General features: G+C 36.7%; 2 long non-coding RNA genes across 4 annotated transcripts in view; one reads left to right on the top strand and one right to left on the bottom strand.

The window, feature by feature from the left end:
- The window catches only part of LOC147915387 (uncharacterized), a 130,229-nt gene that overhangs the window by 21,488 nt on the left and 84,768 nt on the right, over window positions 1–23,973 (top strand). The gene's annotated exons all lie outside the window — the stretch shown is intronic.
- Window positions 1–23,973, bottom strand: part of LOC147915388 (uncharacterized) — a 68,924-nt gene that overhangs the window by 33,957 nt on the left and 10,994 nt on the right. The window contains exons 5-7 of one of the 2 annotated variants that reach the window (XR_015553989.1): window positions 23,744–23,802; window positions 21,046–21,100; window positions 20,218–20,332 (exon numbers count right to left, since the gene is read on the bottom strand). This is a non-coding gene — a long non-coding RNA (uncharacterized LOC147915388). Of the gene's footprint in view, window positions 1–20,217; window positions 21,101–23,743; window positions 23,803–23,973 lie in introns of both variants that reach the window. The other variant, XR_015553990.1, reaches the window with a different exon arrangement.

Below are 23,973 nucleotides of genomic sequence, written 5' to 3'. Positions count from 1 at the left end.
GATGAAAAGCATTAGTCAGAACACTTAAGAAGTTCAGTGAACTCCAAGCAGGATAAACTCAAAGAGATCCATACCTAGACTCATCAAAAGACAAATCTTGGAAAGAGAAAGAAAAAAATGACTCATCATATACAAAGGATCTTTAATAAGATTAAGAGGTAACTTCTCATCAGGAACCATAGAGGCCAGAAGGCAATGGAGACATATTCAAAGTGCTGAAAGAAAGCTCTGTAAAAATTCTATATCCAGCAAAAACATCCTTCAGAAATGAAGGAGGAATTAAGACATTCTCAGGTAAACAAAAATTGAGAGAATTTGTCACTATCAGACTGTCCCATAAGAAATACTGAAGGGAGTGAATCAGGCTCAAATGAAGGACACTTCAGAGTAATTTGAATCCACACAAAGCAATAAAGAGCATTGGTAAAGGTAACTGCATAGGTAAATATAAAAGACAATATAAATGTATTTTTATTTGTAACTTTTATTCCCCTTTTTGATTTAAAACACAATTGCATAAAGTAATGATTATAAAACTGTGTTGATGGGCTTTTAATGTATAAAGATATAATTTGTATGATAATAACACCATGAAGGAGTGGGAAAGGAATGGTGTTATATTGTTGCAAAATTTTTATATACTATTGAAATTAAGTTAGTATTAATCTGAACTACATTGTTTCTGATTAAGATGTTAATTGTAATCCCTAGGGCAATCACTAGAAAATAGCCTTAAAATATAAGAAAATAAATAGTAAGAATTAAAATGGTAAACTAGAATATATCTATTTAACACAAAGGAAGGCAGTAATGGAGGAATAGAGGGACAAAAGACATAGATACATAGAATTTAAAATGACAGCTATAAATCCTACCTTATTGGTAATTACATTAAATGTAGATAGATCAAAACTAAAATCAAAAGACATAGATTGTTTAAAAAAAAACATGTTATCTATGAGACGCACTTTAGATTCAAACACACAATTAGGTTGATTGAAAGTAAAAGGATGAATAAGATATGCCATGCAAAAGTACTCAAAAGAGAGTTGAAGTGATTATACCAATATCAGAAAAAACAGACCTTAAGACAAAAATTGTTACTCAACATAGATAAAGATTTTCAAATGATAAAATGGTGAATCTATCAGGAAGATATAATAATTATACACATAGATACATCTAACAACAGAGCCCCAAAGTACATGAAGCAAAAATTGAAGAATTGAAGTGAGAAACACAATTAAATGACAATAGTTGTAATACTTAGAAACTACAATACCCCACATTCAATAATGGATAGAACATTTAGGCAGATGAACAAAGAAATAAAATACTGAAACAAAACCAATCATACCTGGTAGACGTCTGTAGAACCCTCCACTCAACAACACCACAATACACGTTCTTCTCAAGTGCACATGGAACATTCTCTAAGATACACCACATGTTAGGCCATAAAACAAAGCTCAATAAATTTAAAAGGATTGTAATTATATGAAGTATGTTCTCTGGCCACTATGGAATGAAATTAGAAATGAATAACAGAAGGAAATTTGAAAATATCACATATATGTTGAAATTAAAAAACACACCCGTAAATGACAGATGGAACCAAGAAAAAATCATAAAGGAGATTAGAAAATATTTGAAATGAATTAAAATGGAAATATGACACACCAAAACTTGTGGAATATAGCTGTATTAGTTTCCTACTGCTACTGTAACAAATTAACATAACCTTAGTGGCTTAAAACATCACAAATTTATTATCTTACACTTCTGGAGATCAGAAGTCCAAAATGGGTCTCATTGGGCAAAAGTCAAGGTGTCAACAGTGCTGCATTCCTTCTGGAGCCTCAATGGGTGAACGTGTTTCTTTGCCCTTTCCAGCTTTTAGTGTCTGCCTGCATTCCTTGGCTCATGACCTCTTCTTCAAACTAGCAGTGTGGTTATCTTCAAATCTGTCTATGACTCTGAATTTTCTGCCTTCATCTTCTACATTTAAGGATCCTTGTGATCACACTGAGCTCACCCATATAGTCCAGAATGTCTCCCCTTCTCAAGATCATCAGATTATCAGCCTCAATTACATCTGGAAACTTAATTCTCCCTTGCCATGTAACATAACATCCTCACAGATTTCAGAGATTAGCATGTGGACATCATTGGGAAAAGGGGGCATTATTCTTTTTTTTTATTGTTGAGGTAGAAGTGACATATAATGTTATAATAGCTTCGGGTGTGTAACATAATGATTCAATGTTTGTATACATTGAGAAATGATCACCACAATAAGTCTGGTTGATACCCATCGCCTTACATAGTTACAAAAAAATGTGGGTTTTTTTTGGTGATGGTAACTTTTAAGATCTAATCTTTTAGCAACTTTCAAATATGCAATCCAGTATTAACTATAGTCACCATGGTATACATTACTTCGCCATGACTTATTTATTTTATAACTGAAAGTTTGTGCCTTTTGACCTATTTCGCTCATTTCTCCCATCCCCCACCCTGCACCTTTGGCAACCAGCAATCTGTTCTCTGTTATCTATGAGACTTTTTTGTCTGTTTTTGTTTTGTTTTGTTTTGCTTTGTTTTAGATTTCACATGTAAATGAAATCGTACAGTATTTATTTTTCTCTGACATTTCACTTAGCACAATACCCTAAAGTTTCATCTGTGTTGTCACAAATAGCAAGATTTCATTCTTTTTTATGGCTGAGGAATATTCTATTGTATATATACATATATGTACCACATTTCATTTGTCCATTCATCCATCGATGGGCACTTAGGTTGTTTCCATATCTTGGCTATTTCCATCGATGGGCACTTAGGTTGTTTCCATATCTTGGCTATTGTAAATAAAGAAAGTTGATTAGTGTTTACTAGGGGTTGGGGAAGGGGGATATGGGGGAGTCACTGCTAATAGGCACGGGTTTTGTGAAAATGTTCAAAAATTATATAGTGGTGTTGTATAACACTGAACGTACTAAAAAGCACAAAATTGTATACTTTAAATGGGCGAATTTTATGCTATGTGAATTATATCTCAATGAAACATTTTTTAAAAAACTCAATTGTAGATCGATTTCTTTTCAAAAGAACATTATGCTTAGTTATGATTATTTCTGTAATTGTTGTATGGATTGGATATCTTCTTTTTTGCTCCTCTAGATCAACTCTCCACCATTTCTACTGCTCTGTATTCCAGGAGGCAGAATTATATGGACCCTATCAATGACTTCCTTGTGCTCTGGCTTTCTGTTGAGTTCATCAATAGAAGGCTCCAAAGAGGGATGGCAGAAAAGGAAGAGACTGAGGTCAAGGAGTTATTATCCTAGTTCACTCCTGCTGGGCCTCAGTGATTGTTCTGTCTCTCCAAATGCCACAGCTTGCCAAAGGCTCTCTTTCTAGACCCATTTTCAGGGTTCTGGTAACTGTTTCCTCCCATTGCCCTTCAGGCTTATGGATGATAAAGGTCCCTGATGTTGCTAGTTCCGGGATGCTGAATTTACCTTGGTGATGTCTCTAAAGCTGCCCATACATTTTGAACAGCACTTTTATGAAATTACTCACGTTTGCCTGTCTCCTGCCAATCCCTTATTGATATACTGTGTTTGGTTGAAACTGTTTTCATCTTAAGGGCTTTAATTTTGGTTGCTCAGCTTTTTCATTTCTTCTTTTTGCATAGGATCTCTTTCAGTTTTGTTTCCAGCAGGGACTTTCAAGGTGAACATTCTATTTTTAGTTGTACTTGAGATTAGCTTAATGTCTTATTGCATTCTTAGAACTATGTTAAACTACCAAACTCTGTAACAAAATAATTTTGATTCCTCTTTCTTTAAGGTAAGGGATTTGGCCCTTTTCCCACCTCTCTCTCTTTTTCTGTTTTGGTTAATTTACTCTGGTTTGCACAGTCTTTCTTTGTTTAAAAATATTTCATTTGTTTATTTATTTTATACTAGGTTTCATGGCTATTTATTATTTTTTCTTTAAACTCTTTGTTGCACCTCATAATGATGTAATAACAACAACTGAATTTCAAGAAGAACTAGGTCATTTACATCAGGGGTTGTTTAGCTGCCTTTAGGTCAAAGAGAATGGAGACATACTTCAGTTAAAATAATTTTTGATTTTCTTAATAAGCATAGTTAGCAAAGTAAGAAAGAGGAAATAAGAGGAAACTGCTATAAAGCTTGGCCCTTCAGAGGCTGCTGAGGATAGGCAAGTATGGTAGATAATTCAGGTAAGCCTAGCAATTTAAATAGAAACTTTAGTTATTGTGTCATACTATGTTTTCAAGAGCAAGGGTCCATTTCTGCCTACACTGAAATTCAGTGACTTGACTATTTTATATTTTTATTTTATAATTTACTTTTCAATTTCATTCCATGAGCACCATTGGCCGTAGCCATTTTGGCTCTCTGCCCCCATTACAAACACGGCATCGAAGTGGGAAGAGGCACAGGATTGAACCAAAGCATAGTGACTCCGAAATATAAACATATACATCTTGAAGCCCAACATTATTCTCCACAGCAAAATATTCATGAAGTTGCCTTTTTAGCCTAAAATTTAAATATCATTTTTTATGTTCCTGGTTTTGTTCATTTTTATCATTAATGATATTTTTTGAGGCAGTCGTTTTGAATTGCTGTTCAAATTTTCCATTATTTATTTTCTGTGCAATTATCTCATCTCTACAAATTCATTTAAGCTTTTTGAGACCACAGATCTTTTCATTTATATTTTATATACATCACACACCTAACAGCTCCAGGCTGGAGATGCAGAGATATTCAATAAATATTTCTTAATTTGATTTATTACAGCTCTTATTAGTTCTGTCTGCTTAGTCTGGTAGTACATTCCCTTCTGTTTGGTATAAAGCAGACAGCACTTGATATACTTTGAAATGCAGTCCAGAGTTAATAATCTCTGAGAAACCTGATATGCTTTTAAACTTCCCAGATCTCTTGTTAGAAAACTCAAGAGACTTTAAGCATTGACTTTTCATAATCTGTTACCTCATTTGGTGTACATTCATATCTACAGCAACATCATGAGGTGAACAAGGGCTCCACAAATCTTTGGATTTGTTTAAAATTGGCATTTAATATATATATTTTTTTCTTTTTAAAAGCGTTTGGGGAGAGTTCAGCTGCCAGGTCCCTTGAGCAAAATGGTTTTCTTGACACTGCTTCTGTGTTGTCTCACAGCCATATATCTGGCCCTGTAACTTGAAAACAGGAAAAGGAGGGGGAGGGAGAGAGGCCTTCTGTTCATTCCCAGTGGTAATCCATTGGGATTCTAAATACTTGAAAATTTTCAGTTTATTGGGAGGCTTGAAGCTATAGTGGGGGAAAAGAATACATAGAAATTCCAAAATAGTAAGCCAATTTCGTACAAATCATAATGATGTTCTAAATGACAGAGGTGTTTACATCACATTCCCTCTTGCTGAAGGCTTAATTGTATACATAGCTCTTTGGAATGGTTTCAGTTGGTCGTGTCTGCAATCTAGGGCTGTGTCTACACAACTCATATAAAAGCTTTGAAAAATATTACTTTATCTTTGTATATTTAAATATCTAGGTGGTTGGCAGCAAGTAAATAATCATCCAGGTGATTGACTGGATTTTTAAATATTTCTTCCCATGACAGACATTAAGAATGCAAGTTAGTTACTAGATAGTTTCATGTTTAATAATCTCATATGAAAGAACCATATTCATGAAGAAAAATAACTTAGAACTTTGCCTCAAATATTATTCCTAAATATACTAAAAGATAGAGATGCTGCTCTCCTTTCTCTGCCCCAGCATGGAGGATGTACTAGAAAGCCAGTCTGATACACAGACCAGTGAAGAGATGTTTCTTCTATAATCTCCGCACATGTACTTGTGCTGAAGTGGCATCCTACAGAGGCTACAGTGATAAATGCTATAGGAATGCACCTGGACACCCAGAGATAACACGACTGAATGGAAATGAATTCCAAATGGTAGCAATCTCTGAGGTCATTTAGCTAGAAGTCCTTTTAAATGATTGAATGATTAATGAACACGGCAACACTAGGAACCACAAAAACTCCATTTAAAAGCCATTTTTGTTTAGAAAGAATTCTTCATTTTTATGAGCATTAAATTTTCTGTTACTTTATATGTGTAGAATAGCCCACTGACTTTTACAATAATTGGAAGTATTAATTGATGACATTGATAGGACTGTCATAAAATCTACTGGTAACAGACATTCAAGACTCTGAATGTTGTTCATGCGTGAGCTTTCTCTGGCTTGTCACCATTCTTTCTCTACCTCAAACTGTAATTTTCTAGTGATCTTTACCCAGACTGACCCATTGTTTCACAGTTGTCACTAAAAAGGTCTTCATTTAGTTTGATTATTTAGGGAATTATGGCAGGTAACTGTGAAATGACAAAAGAATGGATACCATTGATCACAGTAATTTTTTTCCACTCTGTTTCAGCCACATGATAAAAACAGGATGTCACTCTCGGGGCCCAGTGGCTGGCATAACTTATCAAAGCTGCCTTTTTCCTCTTCTCTGACTTTCCCCTTTGTTTCCTTGAGGGATGTAGAAATGACATCAAACTGTTCAAAATAGCTCTGCCCTATTATAGATGATCAGAGTTATTTGCTTTATTTTGAAGAAAAAATAATAGCCCTAACCTTTTGTTTTGTACAGAAAACAGACAAACAGGATATATTTTTTCATCATCTCCAAGTTTTATCTCATCCTTTCCTGCTTTTTTGAAACAAAAGAAGTCAATTTTAAAAAGCAAAGAAGAATAAATAAATTTTAAAAAGAGAAAATGCATTACAGTTTTCCCTGGTAAAGTTCCAGTCACATCTTACACACCGTGACTGCAGATCTCATTATCTCAATAAATGACTGTGAATCTAAATCATAACTATTTTAAAGACATAGGAAAAGAACATGGAAATATCTCGCACTTGAAAATCGAGTGGGTTTCTTTCAAAAATAAATGTTAACGTTCAGCGGTGAGTTCAATTTGCACCATGTCAAGTCCTCACTTTGCCCCTTTTAAGATTCTCTTTCAGCTTTTCTGAGGCAGTGAGGTCTAGATCTAGTTATATCACGATAATTTCCCAGCAGCTATAACCTTGTATTTCAGCAGAACCAGTTCTGTAATACACTGCCCAAATTGAAACCTTCCTAAATCATATCACCAAAACAAGCTGAGATGTCCCAGAAAAGACATCTAATCATTTGGATGGGGCAAACCCTCAATCCTACCTTAGAGGGTTCATCCTTAGCAACTCTTAAACATTCCTCTGCCTCTGACAGGAAGAGTATCTGATTCCATGTGTATGGGTTTAATTGTGGCATCTTTCTGTAGAGCAGTCCTATCTAATTGAAATGTCTACGATGATGCAAGTTTTTTATATTTGCATTGTCAAATATGGTACTCTCCAGCCAGTTGTGACTCTTGGGCCCTTGAAATGCAGCTAGTGCACCTAAGAACTAGAACCTGTAATTTTATATAAGCTAATTAATTTAAATGTAAATGTATGTAGCTACATGCGGCTAGTGACTACCATACTGGATAATGCAGCTTCAGAATTCCCTAGAATGTACTTCCTAGTCCTGAATTCCTTAATGTATGTTTAAATAACAAACAACATTCTGATCTTTTATTCTGTTAAATGCAAAAAATAATAACAAGTATCTCTCCTCAAACTGGGGTGATACATATGTTTAGTAGTTTTTGATAATGATACATGAAAAATCCAATTTAGGGCATTTTGAGCTGAAGTTCCAAAGGCCATCTGTAGATATATCATTTTATATTCCAATCATTTTAGTTTTACATAATTATAAACCATGCACAATGTTATAATAAGATATTTGCAGATATAATAATGTTTCAAAGAGTTATTTTTAAAAATTCTCAGAAACTAGTCAACAAAAACATGTATTTCTATGTAAACAAGTGTAGGTAGAGAGTAAAATTTCCTGGTGTTATTTATGTCAGAGGATGCTTAATTGAAAGTCTCAGGTGAAGCACATTTTAAAGGTGGTGCTGGCTGAAGATTGGAAAAAATGTTTTTGAATAGTGGTAAGAATACCTTGAACAATTCTGAAACATCTCTTGCACATGGAGGATATAAAAAAAGTTTGGAGCAGGGCTGGCCTCATGGCCTAGTGGCTACGTTCAGTGCGCTCTGTTTCAGCAGCCCAGGTTCAGTTCTCAGCCGTGGACCTACACCACTTGTCAGTGGCCATGCTGTGGTGGTGACCCACATACAAAATAGCAGAAGACTGGCACTGATGTTAGTTCAGGGTGAATCTTCCTCAGCAAATAATAAAAAAGTTTGGAGCCAAAGAATTGAGAGTATTTTTGAAGGCATTTTCTTAAGAGATAATGGTGCTTCTCTCCCAACCCAAAGTGGAGAAATGAAACTATCTGCTCCTATCTCTTGTTTAGAAGAATGGGGCTTTAAAGAAATCACCAAAATGGCCCCTGTATCTCCTGCAGCGCCTCCCTTCCCCAAAAGAATTTACAGAGGACTGGTAACTGAGTCATCCCAGAAATATATAGAGGGTTGGCCGAGAGAGGGCAGAGGTTTGTGAAGTAAGTGCACCCCCAGAGACTGCTAAAGTAAAGGATATATAAATGTTTCTCCTGGATAAACCCCTGAGTCCAAAAGTGCCACCTGGCAGAGGGATACTGGAAGTGTCATTGGATTTCTAGGACATTTACTATATGCAAGGAAGCTAGATTTGAAAGTTCATTAGAATGGCTGGAAATGGGATGGGGAGTGGACACACAGAGGTGAGAATTCGCAAATCACAGGGTTCCCCCGCTGGCTCTCTGCAGCTTCTCCACGGGCTCGGAGGCTGCTGCCCCTGCACCACCTGCACTGTTGCTCCCAGGTTATCTGGGGGGTGGCAGCACTGCTCCCAGGGGTGCTGGGTTCATGGGTGTTGCTGTCACTGCTGGGGGCCTGGGGTCTTGTATGCCGCCCCTGCTGCTGGTAGAGCTAGTGCTGGGGATACCATCACTGGGGCTGGGTCACGGGTTCTGCTATGGTTCCTGAAGTCTCAGGTCACAGGTGCCTCCTGCCACTGTTGGGGAAAGGGCAGGGGCTAAGCAATGAGTGTGGTTGCTGGTCCTGTAGCTTCTGGTCACTAGCACATGCCATTGTGCTTTTTGAAACCTCAAGTCAGGGCACTCTGCCCCTTCAGATGTATAGATGCATGTATCTCTTAAGCATCCTGTTGTGCTGTGCAGGGAGTCCCTTGTTGGTCAACGGATGTCCCACTGGTCGTAACTTAGAGGGGAGAGACAGAAGGAACAACTCGCTCCACCATGATGCTGATATCACTCCTCGAATTCACAAATCTCAGGACAAAATAAGTTTTAAACACATGCCAAGCCCCTAGAGCATTGACACTAGCTCAGGAGAGTTTTTGATAATTTAAAGACTTTCTTGCCATCTTTTCCTCTCAGCTTTCCCTGTGTCCTAACCCTGTGAGGTTAGACACAGCAGAAACCAGCTGGAGGAGGAGAAGTTCTGGGGGTAGTGGAAAGAAGAAAGATGCCCACCAGTTCTTTCCCTCTTGGCCATCTTTCCCCTCTGTGGAGCCCTGAGCTGGGAGCAAGGAAGACATCTTCACACCAAATCAAGTTTGCAGCTTTGTGGCTTATGATGGGTGGGATATTTTATTCCTGAAGTGAAGTTTTATTTTGTGACTGAAAGCAACAGTAAGGTTCTAGAACTTCTGCAAGTTTTCATAGAGGGACAAGGGAAGAACTAGGCTTTTGAATAAAATTAAAAGGATGGTAAGAAACAAAAACAAAATAGCTTTAAGATTATGCTCCAACTATTACGACAGTTCAACATAATAGTTACTAGACACTATTGGGGCATAGAAGTGTAAAGAAGAAAAGTAATTGAGATTACGTAAGTAAAATAACATTGTCTTTTCCTACTTCTATGAATAATAAAAAGATTGTCAGGTTTATTAACCTAATGTATTTTCATCATGCCTGTTAAAAATTGACATCTTAAAAGTTACAATAAGCCTGAGGTGAAGTTTTTAAACTATGACAAAATTTGAATAGATGGACACTTCAGTTTTTTGGCCCAGTGCTTTTTTGGGAGGAGTTATAGGGAGTAAAAAGTGTCCTCCTCATTCACATGAATAAAGACATTTTCAAATTAGATTTAAAAACTTGAAACAAGGGTTCTGGTCTTGCTAACTCACACTTGCTATGGTTTAGGAATACCTTAAATAATCAATAATAAGTGTTGGAGAATTAAATTAATCACTTTAAAGACTCAAATGAATTGTTACTGCATACATTTTTTTCCTATTCTTATTCGTTAATCCAACAGCATATATTACTGCATGTAGTATTCTATGTGAAAAGCTTTGTTTTAGAGCTAAGTTTTGATTTTAGGTTAAACGTATCCTGGCATCTTCCCAATGGTAAACCAGAACAATACCCATGTATATTGGATTACCTGGCTCAGACAGGAAGTGTATCTGACAAATGTAAATTGGGTTCTGAATGTTGGGGTAAAGGATGTATATTTCTTTAAATGTAAATCCGTTGCATAGATTTAATGGGATTTACTTAACAGCTGGTTGAAGAATCATCAAGCTTGAATGGACCTTAAAACTTATTTAGTCCAACTTATACATTATAAAGATTGCTGGACTTTACATATTTTTATTAAATTGAACTAAATTGAATAAGAAAACAGTTTAAAGGGCTTAACTAAGTTGGCTGTACTCAGACTGAGCAAGGAGCTCAACCCAGACCTTGTAAATTCCTACCCTGGATGTGTCCTTCAGGAAATGATCTTTGTCATCTAACTTTACCCAATGGTTTCTTTAGTAATAATGTTTTTCAAACTTGACCTTGTCTCTAATAAATGTGTGTCAACTTTTGTGTCCATTTCAAATATATATTCAGATCACTGTCCATTAGAATTAATTAACTCTACAGAAATAATCCATTAAAATTGCTGAAAATGTAGAAACGAAAAATTATATAATTGGATATTCCCTTCCAATTTCTTGAAAAGCCAGTTTTTAAAATACCCTAGAAAACAAACTGGTATATAGGGAGCTAGAGAACTTAACCTTTAGTTTTTATTTTTGTTCTTTACCCACAAGGCAGGTGAGAGTTGACAGCTGCCAGTCATAGCAGATTAATTTAAGTTAATGCAAGTCGTGAAGTATGTACATACATACACCATTAGCTGTCTTGATCAGCTGCAGATGAAATGTTTTGACTGGTAACCTCTTTTAGAAGGACTGGATTGGTTAGGAACTAATGTTGAAATGGTTCCTTAAAGAGCTCTACTTAACCTTAAAGAAAGCCAGACTGTGCGTGTTTTTTCCTTCTGAAAATGTTTACCTTATCTCACCCAACCGTAGAGCAAAACAGTAGGAATGTTGAATTTTCAAAAATATGAATATCCCTCTGATTTCTTCTCCTCTAGCTATATCCTTTTGTTTCTTATTATTGAACTTTTTTTCCTGAAGTTTATTTTGGTAAATTTTAGTTTTAAATTAAATAACGAAATATCTGTTTCTCTTAATCCTAAGTTTTGCTGACACGGGTTATTTCGTATTATCACATTCCCCGACTAAACTACTAGGGTAGTTCCAGAGAAGGAAGCATAGAATTCCAGAATACTTCATTTCAGAGTTATTTCAAAAGGGAGGATACAATCCTTTTTGCTTTCATGGATGCTATAGTTGCCAATAAACTTTTTTTCAGAAAAATCCATAAACTATCTAGACCTTTTCTGCAGTGGGCAGAAGTTTTCTGTTTTCTCAACCATATTTTTGGCTCTTAGAATACAGAAAAGAGCAACAAAAATAACTTTCTATGAAGGGCTGGCTTGAAGCCCTTCATTGTCTTAAGAGGTATCTTTCTGATCATAAATTAATCTGCGCCCAAGAGCTGAAGATCACTGGGACATAATGCCATCACACAGTCTTCTTATTTACTCACTGACACTGGTTTCCAAACCTTAAGATATAAATCATTTAAGTATTTTCCAGTTTAAAGAATTGTTTGACTCTCTAAAGATGGACTGTATTATATTAAGAGGATCAATAAAATATAAAACATTCTTAGTAGAGAGGCCAAGAGATCTTCTGCATAAAAATATAGGCCACAATATATTCCAGGTTTTCTGTGATGGTTCCAGTTTCAAATACCTACTCCTGTTGTCTATACTTATAAATAATTCCACAACCCAGAAAAATAAGATACTTTGCTACACCTGGTGTGTATTTTTTTTAATTGGGGAAGTTTACCATTATCAGAATATACTCAAAATATAGGTTCACTCTCCTTTTAAGACTGAGCCTCCTGGGCTGGCCCCGTGGCTTAGCGGTTGAGTGCGCGCGCTCCACTGCTGGCGGCCCGGGTTCGGATCCTGGGTGCGCACCAACACACCGCTTCTCCTGCCATGCTGAGGCCGCGTCCCACATACAGCAACTAGAAGGATGTGCAGCTATGACATACAACTATCTACTGGGGCTTTGGGGGAATAAAAATAAATAAATAAAATTATAAAAAAAAAAAAAGACTCAGCCTTCTCAGCGAACAGGCACATGAAAAGATGTTCAACATCACTAATTACCAGGGAAATGCAAATCAAAACTACAATGAGATATCACCTCACACCCATCAGAATGGCTATAATTGACAACACAGGGAATAATAAGTGTTGGAGATGATGTAGAGAAAAGGGAACTCTCATACGCTGCTGGAGAGGGTGAAAACTGGTGCAGCCAATATGGAAAACAGTATGGCAATTCCTCAGAAAATTAAGAATAGAACTACTGTACGATCCAGCTATTCCACTGCTGAGTATTTATCCAAAGAACATGAAAAGACGAATGAATACAGATACATGCACCCCCATGTTCATTGCAGCGTTATTCACGACAGCCAAGACTTGGAAGCAACCTAGGTGCCCATCAAGGGATGAATGGATAAAGAAGATGTGGTATATATACACAATGGAACACTATTCAGCCATAAAAAAGATGAAATCTGGCCATTTGTGACAACATGGATGGACCTTGAGGGTATTATGCTAAGCAAAATAAGTAAGAGGGAGAAAGTCAAATACTATATGATCTCACTCATAAGTAAAAGATAAAACAACAACGAATAAACACATAGAGACAGAGATTGGATTGGTGGTTACTAGAGGGGAAGTGGGGAGGGAGGAGGGTGAAAGGAGTGATTAGGCACATGTGTGTGGTGATGGATTGTAATTAGTTTTTGAGTGGTGAACATGATGTAACCTATACAGAAATCGAAATATAATTACGTACACCCCAAATTTACATAATGTTATAAACCAATGTTACCACAATAAAAAAAAAATCTGCTTAAGCCTAGGAATATTTCCCAAGAAGACCTTGAATAAATTAATTTTAAATCTGAATACTAAGGAGTAATTGAAATATGATGATATGTATGTCCACATGCAGACTTGGAAAAAGTCACAGGCTTATTACAGTAAAACAAAATACGCTTTTGATTCTCAAAAAACAAAGACTCAACCTTCTCAGTAAATGGCCAGCAAAATTTGCCCTGTCTTACATGATAGCAGTAAGAGACATCTCTGAGGATGGAGAATTCTATTCTCAGTTGTTTCCATCTGCCAAGGGGAAGAAAATGCTTATATGCCCAATATTCATTCATTAGAGATTTTCAGACAGCTTATTTTTTGATAGTTCTTGTGCCTAAACACTGAAATGAAGAGATTTATTACTTTAAAAGTTGATTTTGCTATTATATAACTTACATCCTATTCTATTAGAGAGTAGCATGCAGGCACTAGGGTGGATATGAGCACAATATCTGGTTTTTTGTGTGTCCATCCACTCTGGTTCTGCATTGCTTTAGTAGCTTGTAACTTTCCTCCCTCAGGCCCAGCCAGAGCCACCAACTGTAGCCACATAGGTTGCTCAATTTGCATAGACTGTAATGTGAATTGTCACCAACATAAACAATGCCGGCTAGAGTGATGTAGTGCACAACCTTGGTAACAGCACTGCAAGGAGAACCCCCATAATGCCACCAGGCTACTCACATCCTGTCCAGTTCTGTCACTCCACTTAGAACTGTCCTTCTTCTCCATCCCCCCACATTTAAAAGAAAATCCTCTCCCTCATTTTCCCAGTTACTCACATCCAAAATTCTCTCTTAACCAATATCCTCTCAAGTCTTGAACATGAGGAAAATATTCCGGTTTCCAGTGGACACAAATGAATTAATGAGTGACTCCTCTCTACGCACCAAAAGTGATCTTTCATTGGTAGAACTTCCAAAGCATGCAAAATGTTTCATTTCAGATTATGTGAGGAAAATATTTGGGGACCAGAAGGCCTTGGAACTCTACCTCCTGCCATGCTTTCTACTCTGACTTCAGCCTTCTCAAATTGATAAAGGAATAAAATCATTTCGGGGTAAATCAGTGAATTTATAAAAAACTCACTGAATAGTCCTGATGATAGTATCTGCTAGATTTAGAAAATTCTTACTACTTCATATTTTCGTAAAATTTTGACCGGCTACTGCATTTCTGAAATATTCTATGATTATAGGGGCCACATTTAGTTTAATTTTGTATGATAAACGCTTGCTAGGTTCTTAACATGTAAGAACCTAGCCCCATAATAAGAATTCAGAATGTAAATACAATGAAATCCTTGCTCTTGAAGAGCTTATGTCTAACTAGAAAGGCAGAAATAATTCAAGAGTTATGATGGTGCTATGCTGTGCAATGGAAGCACAGAGTTATGCAACTATTTCAGCCAATGAGAGGAATTTATGCGAAAGAGTTAGGGAAGAAAGAATCTCACAGAATGAGGATGAGTTACTATATGAAAAAACAAATGGAAGGGAATATTTCACACCCTCAGAACATTAAGATCAAATGCAAGGAGATATAAAACCTCCCGAGTGAGAGAAACCCATATGTTTTTTTGGCTTTGCCCAAACATAAAATAAGAATCAGGGATAAGCAGGTGATGGAGGCCAGCCCAATTGTAGTGACCATTGTATGCCGAACTGACTTTTAAGCAGGGAAGTGCAAGATCAGCTTCACATTTCAGATAAACCACATGTTGAGAGATGTTGGCATTGGAAAAGGAGAAAACAATGGAGTTAGGGAAACCAGACAGCAGATTCTTTCAGAAATCTAGGGGAGAGACAATGGCATTCTAAGTTGAGGGAGCAGCAACAGGGAGGGAGATGAGGGGAGAGAATATGAAAAAATAAATGAATAATTAGGAGGAAGATTGAGTAAGAGTTGTTTGAATTTGGATCATGAGGGAGAAAGGATCTACGGGGACTCACAAGTTGGTTAGTGATAACCTTAACTGAGATGGAAGATCCAAGAGTGATAACTGTTGTAGGGATGGGAGTAGATAGGGAATAGGAGCTCAGTTCTGGAAATATTGACTTTCTGTCATTTGCATTTCAAAGTCTGAAGCTCAGTGGATAATAAAGGGCTAAAGATTTTTTAAAAATTGGGAATCATGAATGTACAGGTAGTAATTAAAACCATGAAATTGCGTAGGATCCTGAGGCTTAATTTATAGTGGTAAGAGAGTTGGAGACAGCCTGGAAGATAATCAAGATATATGTTTAGAGAGGTGAAAAACTGGTACAGAAAAGAGTCATCCTAAAGAGAAGCCTTAAGATCTTAAGCCTTAAGCCATCTCCAAAAGGAGATGACGATATACAAACACATCAGAGATGCCTGACGCCATATAATTGATATGCTTGAGAGCTTTATTCCGATAAAATAATGAGGTCTTGAGTACTACACAAAAATCTGGTCAAACCCTGGTTTGAAATATCAGCTCAAGGCCACTCTTAATTGGAGGGATCATAAATACTATCTCATTTTAATCTTTTCAACAATTTGGAGTTAAATGTCACACAGTTTACAGAAGAGAAAAAACTGAAGCTCACAGAAGTAAATGATTTTCTTGGGGTCTCAAAGATATGAAATTTATGGAACTCAGTTTTGAGTTTGGTTTTTGTTACTCCAAAATCTGAGTTCTTAACTAATAGGGTGTTTTACTTCCTTTGCTAGTTTTTACCAACATAGCTTCCGTTTTATGGAACAATAATCAGTTCAGATACGTGTAGTACCAATTAGTTGTTGAGTGATCTACTAAATTCCTTTCATTGGAGTTTAGAGAATGCCTCTGCTCTCATAAACAATTCTGTGGCCATGTAGCTCAGTATCATAAACAACTTCTTTCCTTTGAATTGGCCTTGACTCCCTGTCTTTCTTTAAACAGAGCACAGATGAGAGAAGCACTGTCACCCTTGAGAAAGTTCTGTGTGACATAGAGCAGAAAGTGCTTGGGAAGAGTAGAAAGTAAATGTGATCTGAACTAAAGCCAAGCTTTGAGGAGTGAGAACTGTGAATTGCACTTGAAGATCCAAAGTCCCAGTCTGAAGTCTCCAAGAGTCTTGATTTGGAGATATTTCCTGTATGTAAATAAGGAATCTGTTGAACCCAGGAGGCACATAGAGAGACTTCAGGGTGAGGGGAAGAGAGAAGAGGGAGCTATGAACCTCTGCAATGTATACAAATATTTTTGAATGCATGCATATTTCTGAACAGCCTGTCAGTTGCCTTCATTTGCTATTCAAAGTGGTCCAAGACTCAGAAAAGTTTAAGAATGCCAATATTACTTGTTTCATTTTGAGATGTTTGCAACATACACAGAAGTAGAGATAATAGTAAAATAAACTCATACATAGCTAGAACCCAATTTCAAAAGTATCAACATTTTGTCAATTTTATTTTGTTATCTATTCCTCACCACTTTTCGATCTCGTGTTGTGTTTAAAGGATATCATACACACGACTTTTAGTGCACGATAGTTCTTTAGCGTGTATCTCTAGTTTCTCTGCCCTCTCATCCATTCTGTACATCATTATTGGGTCTTCTAAAGACTGCTCACAATGCTCCTACACTCAAAAACTATGAAGACATATGGGTTGTAAACCATTCCAGACTTTTCAAAAAAACAATTCCAAATAACCTTTCCATTTTTCTCTCATAAGAATACTCTAGAAACTTCTGCTCCAAACAACTTGGTCTATCCCTGAAATAGATCTTAAATATTTGCATGTTAAGTCTAGGATTACCCATGATGCCTTAGAATTTCTTTATTCTATACTTCACCTGTCTAAATTTAACCACTCCTTAAAGTATGGCTGAAATTTTGGTGTACTTTTCCAGAATCTCTTAGATAGCTGTAAGGGATCAGACTCCTATGGGCTCCTCAGATATGCATATATTTTACGTATACATTCATCATTCTGACGGTACCACTGTACAAGATTATTTCTGCATTTTAGATAAACTTTTAAAAATCTTAGAAAATATCTTCCAAGGATTTATTCTAGCTAGTAGAAAAGTAGCTGACTTTCACGTCCTCTTTCTGTTTTCTGACAAGCTGTAACAGGCTAACTCTAGTACACACTAGCCAAATATCACTCCACGGGTATTTTGCCCATATGTTTGTCAGTCTGAATAGCTTGAATAAGTTCTAGAGGTTTACTGGAGCAATGCTGTTGGCCCTGAGTCTCAACCATGAATAAACAGGAAAATAAATAATCGCTATTCAATGCAGAAACTATTGCAGAACTTTTTTCTCATATATTTTCTTATTACCTATAACAATGCAATAAGACAGATGTTATTGTTATTGTTATCATTTCTATCATTATTACTGTGATCGGAACTTTTTACATGAAGAGAGTGACAACCAGAGAGAATAAAAATCTTAGACAAAGTTATATAGCTTATAAGAGGAAGATGTAGACTTGAAAACAAGCTCGATCTGATTTCAAAAAGTTTTGCTGGGGCCAGCCCAGTGGCGTAGTGGTTAAGTTCACAAACTCTGCTTTAGCAGCCCAGGTCCGTGGGTTAGGATTCCCAGTGTGGACCTACACCACTTATCAAGCCATGCTTTGGTGGTGACCCACATACAGAATAGAGGAAGATTGGCACAGATGTTAGCTCAGGACTAATTTTCCTCAAACAAAGAAGGGGAAGATTGGCAATAGATGTTAGCTCAGAGCAAATCTTCCTCACCAAAGAAAAAAAGAAGTTTTGCTTCTTTGTTTTTAACACAACGAGTCTTCAAAGATTCTACGATGACACTATATATATCTCCTAGGCCTAATCCAAACCACTCATGGTCCCTTCATTCTATCCCAGATCCACCAGCTTCCTCGGTCAATGACAATGGTCAGTCAACCAAATAACCAATATTTTTAATTAGTACACACATTTGACCAAGAAGTAGTCATGAAATAATCATTTCAGACACCTGCTTTGAGATGACTAAGTCAATGATTGATATCACCACTGAAAACTCAACTAAAGGATTCTCTCCTCTCTCTCTCTTCCCTTCTCTCTCTCTCTCTCTCTTCCTCTCTCTCTCGATACCAAATATGGGTGACCTACGGGTAATTACAAGCTTTATTGGAGTGTCTATTCTGAGAACTTCATTTGCATGATAAAATTGAAAACAACCAAAAGAAGGCCTATATCAGTTTAGTTCTAGACAGAAATATATTCAGGATAATAAGTCTCTGTCTAGAGAGAATAAACAGGTGGCACCTCCTACTTCTCTTAGTATGAACTTGATAGCTGGCTCTTTAACTATTTTTGCATCACAAACTGTAAATGAGGTTGGCGTGGTTTACATATTAATTTGCAGAAAGCTTAGTCCAGTTATATATGAATACTGCAAAGTATTTTTGACAATTTATTAAAAATTTAAGTATGATTCCAAACCCTCAGGCTACTTTATTTTTAAAGTTATATTTTCTTCTGAAATAGAAATAAATGATGCCTGTCAAAAACCTAGAGCCCTAATAGCTTTAGGCTACTTTCCAAAAATAAAATAGCAGTCTGTATCAGTCAGCAAACTGCTGGTGTCTTGTTGTACACGGCCTCTTTTAATGGTTGATAACTCTTACAGTTGAAATTAGCCTGGAACTTGTCCAGAAAAGACTGGCTCTATGTTAAGAATATGAAACAAATTATGCCTTGTCCATCGAGGTGACAAAACAAGAGTGGACAGCCTGCTTTTGATAAGAAAATGGGTAAGAAAACGACTTACCCTTTCCAAATGAACAATCAAGTCATAACCAAAATATTTCAGCATGAAATGTCTCCTTACTTCATTTCCTCATCTTGAAAAAAGGGACATGAGGAAAAGAAACTCAGTGTTCATTGAACATCTATTCTGTGCCAGATATTTTACAAATTTTCCTGTTTTGATAAAGTGGCTGATTCTTAGAGGGGATTTTTCTAGGCTTGATAGCCTCTTTGAGATGGAGGAGGGAAGAAGAAATTAAAAGAGAAAAATGAGCACTCTCCTTGAGAAATGTCTTTGTTGTTTTAAGAAAATATGCTTTTTAATTCTAGATCTGTGCCTCCCAACCAGGGTAGTACCATACAGGGAATGTTTGCAAATATATGTGTGGGAGACAGGAGAGTGTTCATGGTTTTCCTAATGATTGGAGGTAGGGATGCTTCTAGCATTTAGTGGGCAGGAGCCAGAGATGTTGATTTTACTGCATTGTGCCAGACTGTCCAGCTCAACATGTCAATAGTACCACCCCCCACCACAGTGAGGAATACTGATCCCCACCATTTGCTGCTGTATTTGTCTTATGTAAACACGAAAAGAAAAGGCATCCTTAATATTACTCTCATTAACATTGGGATGACAAATATCACATATTTGTGATCTTATTAGTGGTAGTTTAACATGAATACATAAAGAAGAATGTAAAGGATTTATGATATTTTCTTCCCACATGAATCAAATAAACTCAGGCGTCCATTATTATTATCATTACTACTATTATTACTACTGCTACTGCTATATTCTCAGTATTTGGATCATTTTCAGGAAATGGAACGTTCCCTCCTTGAAAAAATTCTAGTTCTTCTGAAAGACATATAATTTATCATTCAGCTGTCCCTTCCAGAAGATACGTTTCTTGTTTATATGCAGCATAGCATGCAACTCCCCATCTTTATTTCTTTTATTATTTTTGTGGAAAAAATATCATGATGTGTAAATGGTTTAAAACAGTTCAGTCATCCATAAAATAACATACCTCCAACACCAAAGAAAGAAGAGTTTTATTCTGCGTGTGAGAACAAGCTGCCTTCCCATTCTTCAGCATCATCGATAAGTTCATACGGGCCTTGAAAAAGAAACTCAGAATAGTGCTGGTGTGAATATGAGGAAAGAGCCATGTGAGTTTACCTGAAACTGTTAATCGCTTACTTAATCTCTCTTTTTTTCACAAACACACTTTCCTGATTGCAAAACCACCAAGTCACCCTTTGCATGTTGCCAGTAAGACCAGCCAAATGGAAAGTGTTTTAATTCTCTTATTTTTCTTTCCTTTTATTTATCCTTTCTCTTTTTTCAACCAAACTATATTTGCTCTGTATAAAATATTTGACACCACTGCATGAGTGGTTCAGGAGCCAGGCTTTTCTAAGCCAGAGAACATCTTCAGCAACTTACAGCCAACCTTCTAATATTTTTTGATGGGGATTTTTTTTCTTGCTTTCCTTTCAACTTTGCTGCTCACTTGTTTTTCTTTATGACTTCTTCTCACGGTATGTCTATAAAGCAAGTAACAAATTCATAACTGATTTTATTCCCACGGGTTCTCTAGCTTTATTGAAAGAATGAAAAGATGAAGATATTGGGTGCTGAAGAAAATTTCTCTCTAAATGCTTACACATCACCTAGAATATGTAGCAATTATTGAACTAGATTCCCCCCAGTGTCTGTTAGGGGCTTGGAGAACTGCAGAAAATCCTCAGGGCCAGTAAAGTGTCATTTGCCACATTAGGATTTCACTCATCCCTTATAAGTATAAAGTGAACTTATCGACAAGGTCACCTTAATGTCCCTTTCTCATACTCACACGCATGAAAATATGTGAAGAAGCACGTGATGATGTAAGATCTTCTTAAACATTCCTGAGAATGACAAAAATTTAAAATTTGTCATTTATAACTTAGAATTTTTATATCATTAGACTCAATCCTGTGAGCAGGATTTAAGAGGCGTTAGAGAGCTCTTAGGAGAATATTGGTCTCCAAGATCCTTAAATGAAGGAGGAGGTACTTCTAAGGAGAAAAAGAAAGCAAAAAACTAGTCTGCAAGATCATCAACATTTTATCTACGGCCAGGGTGTCCACACTGTCTTTGTGGATTAGATATTTGACCAAGAAATTTTAAATATGTGTTTATTTTTATTTAACTTTAAATAAATTCTATATCTTGCTTAAAGAAATTCTGGAAAACAAATATTCTTATATGATGTGAATAATCAGCTCTTATTTTCTGAAATTTGGATTTTTTTTGACAAGTTTACTTAATGAAAGAAGTAATTGCTGAGTAATTTTATAAAACAAATATTTATCTAAAGTGAATCATATGTTTGTTTTGTTTTCCATTACTTACATCACAATTTCAGGGCTCATTCTGAGGGGAAAAATGTGTGACCCAAAGCCAGGCACAGACGTAGCTGCCGGCATGTGTCTGGCCTCTGACAGAACAACAAGTTTCATGGTCAGTCATGCAGAAAGCATGCACTGGGTACCAGGGCTGGGATCTTGTGGGACTCAGGTCCTAGAACTAGATATTCAGGTGTGAATGTGCCCTCCCAGGTGCCACACAGAATAATAATAGTAGTAATGATAATAATAACAATTTTGAACATTTAATATTTTTTAAGCATTTTATACGTATCTACTCATTAAATTGCAACAACTCCCTCATGAAAGTATTATTATTACCTACTTTTTTTTTTTTTTTTTGGTGAGGAAGATTGGCCATGAGCTAATATCTGTTGCCAATCTTCCTCTTTTTGCTGAGGGAGATTGTCCCTGAGCTAACACCTGTGCCCATCTTCCTCTATTTTGTATATGGGACACCGCCACAGCATGGCTTGATGAGCCATGCGTAGGTCTGCAGCTGGGATCCTAACGTGGGAACCCTGGGCCGCCAAAGTGGAGACTGGAAACTTAACAACTACACCACTAGGCTGGCCCCCCTACTACCTACATTTTAAAAAGAAGGTCATATCTTGTTCTGGCCAAATTATAGAAACAGAGGCTGCAGACATTCAGTACTTCTGAGTATTGTGGGATGGGGGAGAGGCTGCCTGTTCATTTATATAAGGTATTGATATTGCTTTGTGTATTAGTTTCCTAGGGCTACCATGACAAAGTAACACAAACTGAGTGGCTTGGTCTCAGTAGGTAGTATCATATCAACAAATATACCCTAATTTAGATCCTTGAAATCTTTCACCTAAATCATTACACCTGGCCTTTGTAATGCCCTTGCAACTATGCTCTTTTCTGCACGCCTTGCCTTCCCTCCACTATATCTTCTGCAAATACATCAGGATGCTGTTTCTGAAAGACAGGTTTGATAGTTTCACTCTTTTGTTGAGCTCTCATTTTCTTGCATGGGAAAGACAATTCTCTAAAATTTGATCTTCACTTACTTCTTTGATCTCAGTGATTGCTGCCCTGCCCTTATATGAATCCTATACTGTAATCCATTTATATAACACCACAGTGCCTGGAGCACATATTGGGAAGCTCTCAGACAGAGATAAACAATAATAAGGTGGTCAGAGTGAGAAGAGAAAATTCAGGAAAGAGGGATGAACTAGAAAACACTGAAGAGATTCAAAAATGGAGAAATGAGTTACAGTGATAATACCTCACAAAGTACAAAAGGATGACTTAAAAGTGCCTATTGCACTTAGCAACTAGGATCTTTGATCATCTTGACAAAATGAGTTTCTGTGGGATGATGGATCAGAAACCCTCTTGAATTAGATGAGAAATTGAATGAGAATTAAAGAATTAGAAGCATCAAGTTCAGACTACTCTTTCAGGTAGCTTTGTTATTCAAGAAAGGAGGGAAATGTGTGATCTTTAAAAAGAAAAATCACAGCAAATTTTTAAGTTGGGAGGATTTTGAGAATGATTATACGCTTAAGAAAATAAGCCAAAGGAGAGAGAATGTTTGTTATTTTAGACAAGAGAAGAGATAATCAATGAGTCACGGAGGCAGGCACTGATGGCATTGGGGTTCAGGTGAAGTTATTAACTTTGCATGGAGGAGAAACTTCTCATCTTAAGATGTCAGAACAGGAGGAAAAGATGCAAGAAGATGCAGATATATTAATTTGATTGGGACACTTGATATTTTCTGTCAAATAGGAGACTAGGAATTTTGTTGAGTATAACAAAAATCCTAGGCCTAAGGGAGTCAGAGAGAGTAATGATTATTGGAAAAGCTATTGTGGGAAATGATAGAAAAAGCTAAAGATGGGGGTTAATATATAGGATGTGTGAAGAAGGGGAATAATGTGTAGGATATGTGAAGAAGGGTGTGATGGATGGCATTAATACATAGGGAAAAGAAAACCATAAACCAGGAGCCAAAGTCTACAATTAATGTAGAGAAAAGACCTGGAAGTCAGAAGATGACAGAGACTAAGAGTAGAAGAGGGTAACATCAATGAAGGATGCAGTCTTAGAGGAGAGTGTGTTAAGAATCAATCTAAAAAAAGAAATTGGAACTCTAAGATTACTTACTTTGGTTCTGGATACTGTATTTGGTGTAACTTGAGAAAAACTGTCACCATATAAAACACCTGCAGAGTAAAAGTGGGGGAATCAAGGTAGTTTCTGGGAATTACCTGCCCTGGTACCCCTTGAACAATGGATGGATAAGTATTTGAGGAGATGGCTGTGTCAATAAATTGTCTGACTTTGTACACTGCTGGGAGTTCTCAAAGGACTTAAGCTTCCAACATCAGGCAAAG

The sequence above is a fragment of the Ceratotherium simum genome, chromosome 13 (assembly GCF_057802395.1).
Source record: "Ceratotherium simum simum isolate JZ-2026a chromosome 13, ASM5780239v1, whole genome shotgun sequence".
Taxonomy (NCBI): domain Eukaryota; kingdom Metazoa; phylum Chordata; class Mammalia; order Perissodactyla; family Rhinocerotidae; genus Ceratotherium; species Ceratotherium simum.
This window is presented reverse-complemented; position numbering and strand designations above follow the sequence as displayed.